This window comes from Eriocheir sinensis, chromosome 4 (genome assembly GCF_024679095.1).
Source record: "Eriocheir sinensis breed Jianghai 21 chromosome 4, ASM2467909v1, whole genome shotgun sequence".
NCBI lineage: Eukaryota > Metazoa > Arthropoda > Malacostraca > Decapoda > Varunidae > Eriocheir > Eriocheir sinensis.
In genome coordinates, this window is record NC_066512.1 from 24,374,198 (window position 1) to 24,383,268 (window position 9,071).

The 9,071-nt window shown below is 44.7% G+C and overlaps 1 protein-coding gene and 1 long non-coding RNA gene across 2 annotated transcripts in view; one reads left to right on the forward strand and one right to left on the reverse strand.

Moving 5' to 3' along the window:
* Positions 1 to 9,071, forward strand: part of LOC126980672 (spidroin-1-like) — a 51,930-nt gene that overhangs the window by 30,473 nt on the left and 12,386 nt on the right. The gene's annotated exons all lie outside the window — the stretch shown is intronic.
* On the reverse strand, positions 249 to 3,661 carry LOC126980677 (uncharacterized). The gene is made up of 2 exons (XR_007733456.1): positions 2,784 to 3,661; positions 249 to 1,858 (listed from the first exon to the last, which is right to left on the reverse strand). It is a non-coding gene; the product is annotated as an uncharacterized LOC126980677 (long non-coding RNA).

Below are 9,071 nucleotides of genomic sequence, written 5' to 3' on the forward strand. Positions count from 1 at the left end.
TTGGTTTTGTTGTGGATCTTTCTATTGCACCATCATTTTACCATCACCAAAAACACTATCACCATCACCATCACCATCACCACCACCACCACCACCATCACCACCACCATCACCATCACCACCACCATCACCACCACCACCACCACCACTGTGAGGGAACACGGGAGGCCACGATCTCTCGCCCTCAATATTAAGATGTAATAGCCAGGAATGCCCTAATAGCCCTTTGGAGAGGAAAACAGCACAAAATAAGGGCGAGTGTATTAACACAAAAAAACAACAAACACGACCAAAAAGTAAACAAACCACTGTAGTGTGCAAAAGGGGTTGGCCTGCCGAGTCACCGGGGTTGGGAGCACCGGTTGTAATCCTCTCAACTAAAGGCCAAGGAAGTGAAGTCCATAGGCTGGAGTGCACTGGGAGACAGCAGTGGTGACTTGGTCGGGCGGTGCAGCCAGGGAAGAAGCAGCAAGGAGCCCAGACACGCAGCTTTCCCAGCGAGACGAAGGACCAGCGTGAGGTTGAGAAATCGAGGTGTGCACTCCGTGGTGGAGAGCTGGAGTCTGCCTTAGCCCGCCGGGGTATGACGTCGGCTCGGAAGTAGGAGGAGCCAGGGCGGAACGAGGCCGGCAGACTTAACAAGGCCGGCAGGGCGTAGTTACCCATCACACGGCCCCCCAAACAAGAATCTGCTGGAAGTAGATTACACCAAAAGTTAACAAGACCTGCTCAGTAGGTCAGCACCCAAATTATCTTTGCCTGCCACATGAACGACTCTGAACTTGTAGGCTTGAAGAGACAAAGCCCAGCGAAGCAGTCTATCATTCATTCCTTTGAATGTTGACAGGTACAAAAGAGGCTTGTGATCTACCTCTAAAATAAACTCTTACCGCGTAGGTAGAAGTCAACCTGTTGATGGCGAAGATGACTGCAAGGCACTCATTCAATCATGGAGTACCTTGTTTCACGGTCGAGTAACTTCCGACTGGCATAGGCGACGGGATGTGGACAGTCGCTGTAGTACTGCAGAAGGACTGCTCCAATCCCGCGGCTGGAGGCATCGGTCCTCAGAACGAAGATCAGATCCGGGTTCGGCAGACGAAGCACTGGTGGCGAGACCAACTTATCCTTGAGGTGTTTGAACCGCACCAGCAAGTCTTCACTCCAAGCCAACGGTTCGGAAACATTCTTCTTGAGCAAATCTGACAAAGGGCCGGTGTATTCAGTTGCCTGCGGGATAAACATGAGGTACAATGACAAGCCCAAGGAAGGCTCCTTAGGGACCCGTACCCCAGGGACATCGCCAATCAAGACTCTGGCAAACTTGATGGGAGCCAGGACTAAGTCAGTCCAGCCTTCAAAGTAGGGACAACTGATGTAACAGTGGAGAACAGGGAAGGTGTCAACCCGCCCCAGGTAGTCTGCTACCTGACGCCGGCGGCAGATGGTGAGGTCGGCATCAGTGAGAACTTCGTCGGCCACGGCAATGCAGGTACACCCAGAATCCCTAAAGATGGAAGACGTACAAGATCCATTGACAGTACCGGCAACAAGGGGTCGAGGAACTTTAACAATACCGGCAACAAGGGGTCGAGGAACACTCTGCTCAGAGAGGCAAAATCCTACCGTGAAAGGTTGAAGACTCTTTGAAGGCCCGTGGATTCTTGGGACACCGGGGCCTAATGCGGCCTAACTCGCTACAGCCATGACACTTTTAGTGGAGGAAGTAGTCTGTGTGGATGACGTGCGAGCTGGTGGTGAAGTCTTCGACGTGGGCTTCAAGGGTCGGGGAGCAGGTTTGGCTGAGGATCGACTGGAGTAGTGTGCCGTGGTCCAATCATCAGCTAGTTGGACTGCGCTGTCGAGAGAAGAGAGTCTGTGCTCTTTGATAAGAAGCCAAGAACTAGTCCAGTACCATGAATTTCTTCAAGGAATCGAAATCTGCCGGAACCTGAGAAGCCTCCAACCAGCCCTGAGAAGCCTCCAACCAGCTCTGGAATAGAAGAGTTAAGTGAACAGCAAACAGTATAATTTTCAGTCTCTAATCTTGGCAGAGCGGAAATCGAGGCGATATCCGTCTGAAGTCTTGAATCCTGCCAGCAAGGACATTCTCAGCGCGTCGTAATCACTGGTAATCTCAGAAGAGACTTACAACTCTGCTGCTTTTCCCGTTAATACACTCTCCAACCTGACAGCATACGTATCCTGGTCGAGCTGCAACAGCTCCGCTACTCTCTCAAAGCGAGTGAGATAGGCAGCTACATCCTCTTAGTCCTGGTATGCTGGTAACTTGGGACGAGCAGCTTCCTCAGGGATGGAGAGTGGGGCAGGCTTACTTTGCGCAGACAGACTCATTCGCTCGTAGGCCTGCATCTGGATGACATTGTCCAAAGTCTGTTCCCGAGAAGACTAAATCCACAGCCTGCTTCTTAAGTTCCTCGACGGAAGCCATGGTAAAGACAAATGTAACTGAAGTGAAATACCAATACCCAAAAGAAACACCGAAACAATCATAACATAAGGAAACACCTCGCTACAGCCGACAAACACAACGTGGACGGCAGTAATAAGACTAGAAAATCTGTCATTCTTGACACTGAAGCGATAAAAGATTACTCGCAGTGTACAAAAAAGTACATAAGACAGTACACAAAAACATCAACTTACAGGAAATGAAGTCAAGCGATAAAGCGATAAAAGATTACTCGCAGTGTATAAAAAAGTATACAAGACAGTACACAAAAACATCAACTTACAGGAAATGAAGTCTGTAAGGAACTCACCTCCGGGCGTCAGACAGCGAGTGCGCGCTCAATGCGACTTCAAAGCTGTAATCCTTCCAAGGGACTGGAACAGGTTAAACAATTAATCAGACTTGTCCAAAGGCAAGAATCCTGGCGAGGTCGCCACATAAGGGAAAACGAGAGGCCACGATCTTACCCTCAATATTAAGATGTAATAGCCAGGAATCCCCTAATAGCCCTTTGGAGGGGAAAACAGCACAAAATAAGGGTAAGTATTAACACAAAAAAACAACAAACACGACCAAAAAGTAATCAAACCACTGTAGTGTGCAAAAGGGGTTGGCCTGCCGAGTCACCGGGGTTGGGTGCACCGGTTGTAATCCTCTCAGCTAAAGGCCAGGGAAGTGAAGTCCATAGGCTGGAGTGCAGTGGGAGACAGCAGTGGTGACTTAGTCGGGCGGTGCAGCCAGGGGAGAAGCAGTAAGGAGCCCAGACACGCAGCTTTCCCAGCGAGACGAAGGACCAGCGTGAGGTTGAGAAGGCGAGGTGTGCACTCCATGGTGGCGAGCTGGTGTCTGCCTTAGCCCGCCAGCCGGGGTATGACGTCGGCTCGGAAGTAGGAGGAGCCAGGGGGGAACGAGGCCGGCAGACTTAACAAGGCCGGCAGGGCGTAGTTACCCCTCACAACCACAACCACCGCCACCACCACTATCATTTTGCTACCACCACTATATAGTACCCCGATTACTACTACTACTATTACCACCACAACCACCACCATCCCCACCACCATCATTAACTACCATTGCTACCATCACCAACTTGGGATAGTAACGTTGAAGAAGAAAAGAAGTAAGAAAATAGTCTATACAATAATTAAAGATGGATTAACGATATTTTTCATCAATTTTAAGAGAAGGAAAAAAATAGAAAAAAAGAAGAAAAAAGAGGAAAATAGTCTGTTCAGTAATTAAAGATAAGAAAAAAAAAAAGTGAATAGGCTATACAATAAAATATGATGGATTATCGGTATTTTTTTCCATGTATTTTAAAAAAGAAAGAAAGGAAAGAAGGAAGGAAGGTCTAAAGGGGAGAGAGAAGAAGAGGTGGCAACTGAACGGAGGAAGAAAGGAAAGTAATAAAGGAAGAAAAAGAAAGTAAGGAGAAAAGAAAGAAAAAAATAAATAATGGAAAGAGAAAGGTAAATACAAAATGGGACGTAAGAAAAGCCATTGAAAAAAAAAGAGAAGAATAGAAAAAAAAGTTAAGGAAGATGAAAACAAGAAAAAAAGAAAAAAAATCTGTACTCTAATAATCATCAACAAATATATTTTAATCATTTTCTTATTGGATGATCGCAAAAGCTTCACTATTTTTAGCAGCGGGTGTGAGTTGCTAATTAAAGCCGTGTGCTTCACTGGGTTCGCTTCAGGCTTCACGGCTTCGAAACGGCTTCGGCCTCGGCTCGGCTCGGCACGGCGCATATTTACCTGGGATTCGGCTTTGATTAACTTCCCCCTTCCCCCCCCCCCCCCCCCGCTCACCTGTGCATACCTGTGGCTTGATGGTTCCTCTGTTGTGACTTACTAGGAACCTCTTTTTTTTTACCTGTGTTTCCCTGTTACCTGTTGTTGTTGTTGTTGTTGTTGTTGTTGTTGCTATTGATCCTTTGTCACGGCTGAATAGGAACTTTTTTTTTTTTTACTTGGATTCCACTGTTACTTGTATTCCTTGTTGTTGTTGTTGTTGTTGTTGTTGTTGTTGTTGTTGTTGTTTTGGGTGTTGTTTTTCGTCTAGTTGATGTTTTCTTGTTCTTGTTCTTCTTCAACTTCTTCCTCTCCTTTTTTTCTTTTTTTTCTGTTTTTCTTGTTCATTCATCTTTTTCTTCTTTTTGCTCTTCTTGTTCTTGTTCTAGTTATTGTTCTTTATTTCCCTATCATCATCATCATCATCATTATCATCATCATTTCCCCCTCCCTTCACCTTTCCTTCATTGCCTATCTCCCCATCCCTTCCCTTTCCCTGTTTACCTCTACCTTACCTTACCTGTATTTACCTTTCTTATCTCCCCCTTCCTTCACCTTACCTTTGTCTCCCCATTCTTTTACCTTTTCCTTCATTGCCTCTCTCCCCATCCCTTTCCTTTCCCTCCTCTCCTTCACCTTCATCTTACCTGTCTTTACCTGTATTTAGACCTTTCACTTTTTCTTTTTTGCTTTTTCTTCCTCCCTTCACCTTCCCTTCATTGCCTATCTCCCCATCCCTTCCCTTTCCCTGTTTACCTTCATCTACCTTCACCTTACCTGTATATACCTGTATTTACCTTTAATCTCTCGCCGCTGGACGGACTTGGCGCGGGACTATTAATTTTTCTTTCTTACTGGCGTCTCAGAAGTGATTAGATTTTCCGCGCGGGTTCACGGAATCTTTCAGGAGGAGCCGAGGGAAAGTTTTGCGCGCCAGGCTGATAATGTATAAATATAACCTCCAAGGATTATCTCTCTTGCCTTGGTGTGTTTCTTATTTCTGTTTTTGTGTTTTTTTCTTTTCCTTCTGTTTTCTTACTCTTTTTTATATTTGCTTTCCTTCGCTTCTTGTCTTTTTTTTCCTATCTCTCTTTCTCTTCGCTTTTTATTTTCATGTTTTTTTTTTCTGTTCCTTACTCTCTGCTTTCTTTCTTCTTTCCTTCCTTTATTCCTTTCTTTCTTTCTTCCTTCCCCCTTTTCTTCTTACTTTTTTTCTTTCCTTTCTTTCTTTAATCTTTGTTGTCTATTCTTTCGTTAGCTTGTTTTTTTTTTCAATCTTTCTTCCTCTTTTTTTTCTCTCTGTTCCTTACTCAACTTATTTTAGTTTCCTTCCTTCCTTCCTTCCTTCCTTTCTCTCGTTTGCTTTTTCTTCATATTCCTTTCTTTCTCTGTGATTCATTTTAATTCTTTCCTTTTTCCTTCATCGCTTCATTTTGTCCCTCCTTCCTTCCTTCCTTCCTTCCTTCCTTCCTTTCTTTCTGTTATCTGTTAATGTACGTTTGTATGTGTGTATCTATCTATATCATTCTCTCTGTCTATCTTTCTATCTATCATTCTGTGTCTCTGGGTCTAGTTATCTATTTACCTATCTATCTATCTATCTATCTATCTATCTATCTATCTGTATGTATGTCTATTTATCCATCCCTTCGCCCATCAATTCATCCTGCTTTACCTTAATCAATACAGGTGTGTCTGTGTGTGTGTGTGTGTGTGTGTGTGTGTGTGTGTGTGTGTGTGTGTGTGTGTGTGTGTGTGTGTGTGTGTTTGTTCCCTTCCACCCTTCCCTTCCCTGCCTTCAGCCTGTATTAGATTACCGTTTTATTTGCGCTTTATTGCCCTCCACTTCTGTTTTAACTAATGCACTTCGCCTGCTCGGGTGTTTGTGTGACAGGTCTTCTGGTTCTTCCTATGTATTCCTATGTAACTGTTGTGTTTTATTTGGTTATTTTTCCATTACTTTGTTTTTTACTTTTCGTGTTTTTTTATTTTTTAATTTTTTTTTTTAATTTACTTTCTCACGTGACGAGGACAACCATAAACACACACACACACACACACACACACACACACACACACGCACACGCACACGCACACACGCACAAAAGGAGGTGGAGAGACAATGCCAGACGCTGAGAGTGGATTAAAGTGGAAGTTAGGATGCGCGGACTCCATTTTTCCTCCTCCTCCTCCTCCTCCTCCTCCTCCTCCTCTTGATTCTCTTCCTCATGATCCTCCTCCTCCTCCTGTTCATGATCTTCCTCAATTCCTTCTCTCCTCCAATAATATTCCAATTTTTTCCTCCTCTCCTCCTCCTCCTCTTCCTCCTCCTCCTCATCCTCCTCCTCCTGAACTTCATAATTCATACTCCATCTCTGCCTCGACTGTATGGAGGAGGAGGAGGAGGAGGAGGAAGAGGAAGAGGAAGAGGAGGAGGAGGAGGAGGAGGAGGAGGAGGAGGAGGAGGAGGAAGGGTTAAAACGACGAAGGGATTGTTGATGGGAGAGAGAGAGAGAGAGAGAGAGAGAGAGAGAGAGAGAGAGAGAGAGAGATTTATCCGATCGGCTGGTCTTTCGAATGGTCAATAAAGTTGTTGTTTGATTTTACTGCAACGTTTTGAAGTATTTGCTGTGATTTGTCCTCCTCCTCCTCCTCCTCTTCCTCCTCCTCCTCCTCCTCCTCCTCCCACTCCCACCATCACCACCACCACTACCACCACCACCACCATTAATACTACTAATAAATTTCTTTTCCTTATTTATTTTTTATGCATTGAAGTATAAATAAAGCAAAAAAAAGTCCATATATTTGAATGTCTTACAACGTGTGTGTGTGTGTGTGTGTGTGTGTGTGTGTGTGTGTGTGTGTGTGTGTGTGTGTGTGTGTGGACCGGAAATGATTAAAACTGGTGCTGTAGTTGTCTCTTAATGAGGGTACCTACATGAACAGGTGATCTCCCCCCTTCCTCCCCCCCCCCTTCCTCTTTCTCTACCTCTTCTCTCTTCCCCTCGATTCCTTTCAACTCTCTAATCCTCTTCCTTCTTCCTGTGTATATTCCCCCTGTTTCTCATTTTCTTCCTCCATCTCCTCTTCACTTTCCTTCCCTCTGTTTCCCTCTCCCTCTATGAATTTATCTAATCTTTTTTATAATATGACTATCGTATTGGCACTCACCACATGGCTGCCAAGTCTGTTCTACTCATCCATTACTCTGTTGGTGAAATAATTCTTGCCAATATCCTTGTTGAATCTGAATTAATCCAACTTTAAACCATTACTACGTGTCCTACCATGTTCTCTTACCTCCAGAGCCTTATTGATAGCCCCCTTATTAAACCCCTTCATCCATTTATAAACCTCGATTAAACCTCCTCGCACTCTTGGACCGTCTAGAGAATGCAAGTTTGATTATTTAAGTCTTTCTTCGTATGGCAAGTTTCTTAACCCGTGAATCATCTTAGTCATCCTCCTCTGTACCGATTCTGACATTTTGATATCCATTCTGTAGCAAGGTGACCAGAACTGAAACGCATAATCAAGATGAGGTCTAACTAATGCTAAATATAGTTTGAGGATGACTTCGGCGCTTCTGTTGCTTACGCTCCTTGAAGTGAATCCTTGAATTGTTAATCCTTTGTACATAAAAAAGTATAAACAAAGCCCTTCATCCATGTATATACCTCGAATGAATCCTTAAATTGTTGGTCCTTTGTACATAAAAAAGTATAAACAAAGCCCTTCATCCATTTATAAACCTCGAATGAATCCTTAAGTTGTTGGTCCTTTGTGTACATCATCTTTTCCTTTTTCAATTTTCTTCTTCCTTGTTTACTCGCACAACCTTCCAAATATCAATTACTCATGTCTGTGATCTTTTATTTAATGTATATATAAAAATGTTTACAAAGGTGAGATTAGTGGTGGTGGTGGTGGTGGTGAGGGGGGGAGGGGGTCAAGCTCTTGTGTCCCCAAAGTTGTTTTTTTCTCCTTTCTCTTCTTCCTTTCTTTTCATTTCTTCAGGCATTCCTCCTCTCCTGTCCGGTCCTGTCTTCTCCTTTCCTCTCCTCTCCTCTCCTCTCCCTTCCTTTCCATTGTCTTCCTCTCCTTTCCTTCTTCCTTTACTCTCCTCTTTTCTGTCTTCTGTATTTCATTAAAGATTTCCTCTCTTCTCCCCTCCCTTCCCTCCTTCCTTCCTTACCTTCCAACAATACCCCCCTCCTTTCCTCCTCCTCCTCCTCCTCCTCCTCCTCCTCCTTCCCCCCCTTCCTCCATTTCCCTTTTCCATCCATCTCCCGCGTAACTAACCTTTTACCTAGCTCATTTTTCCTCCGCTTCTCCTTCCCCTCCCCTCCCCTCCCCTCCCCTCCTCTCCCCTTTCCTCCTCTCCTCACTCTCCTTCCCTCCCCTTTCCCTCTCTCCCAACTCCCTTCCTCTCCCTACACTTCTCTTCCTTCCTCTCCTTCCTCCTCCCCTCCCCCTCCTTCCCATTCCCCTCCCCTCCCATCACTTCCCCTACTCTCCCCTTCCCTCACTTCCCCTACTCTCCCCTTCCCCCCTAAATATCCTTATTATACCTCCTCCCCCCTTTCTCTTTTTTTTTTTTTTACCTTCCTTCCTTAATGACTTGTTGACTGACGGATCACTGCCTCTTCCTCTTCTTCCTCCTCTTCCTCTTCCTGTTTTTTTCCTCTTCTTCCTCCTCCTCTTCTTTTTTTCCCCCTCGCATCATTGTACTCTTCTTTATCTCTTTCTTTCTCCTCCTTTCCTTTCCTTTCATCAATTTCCTTTCATTCTATGTTTT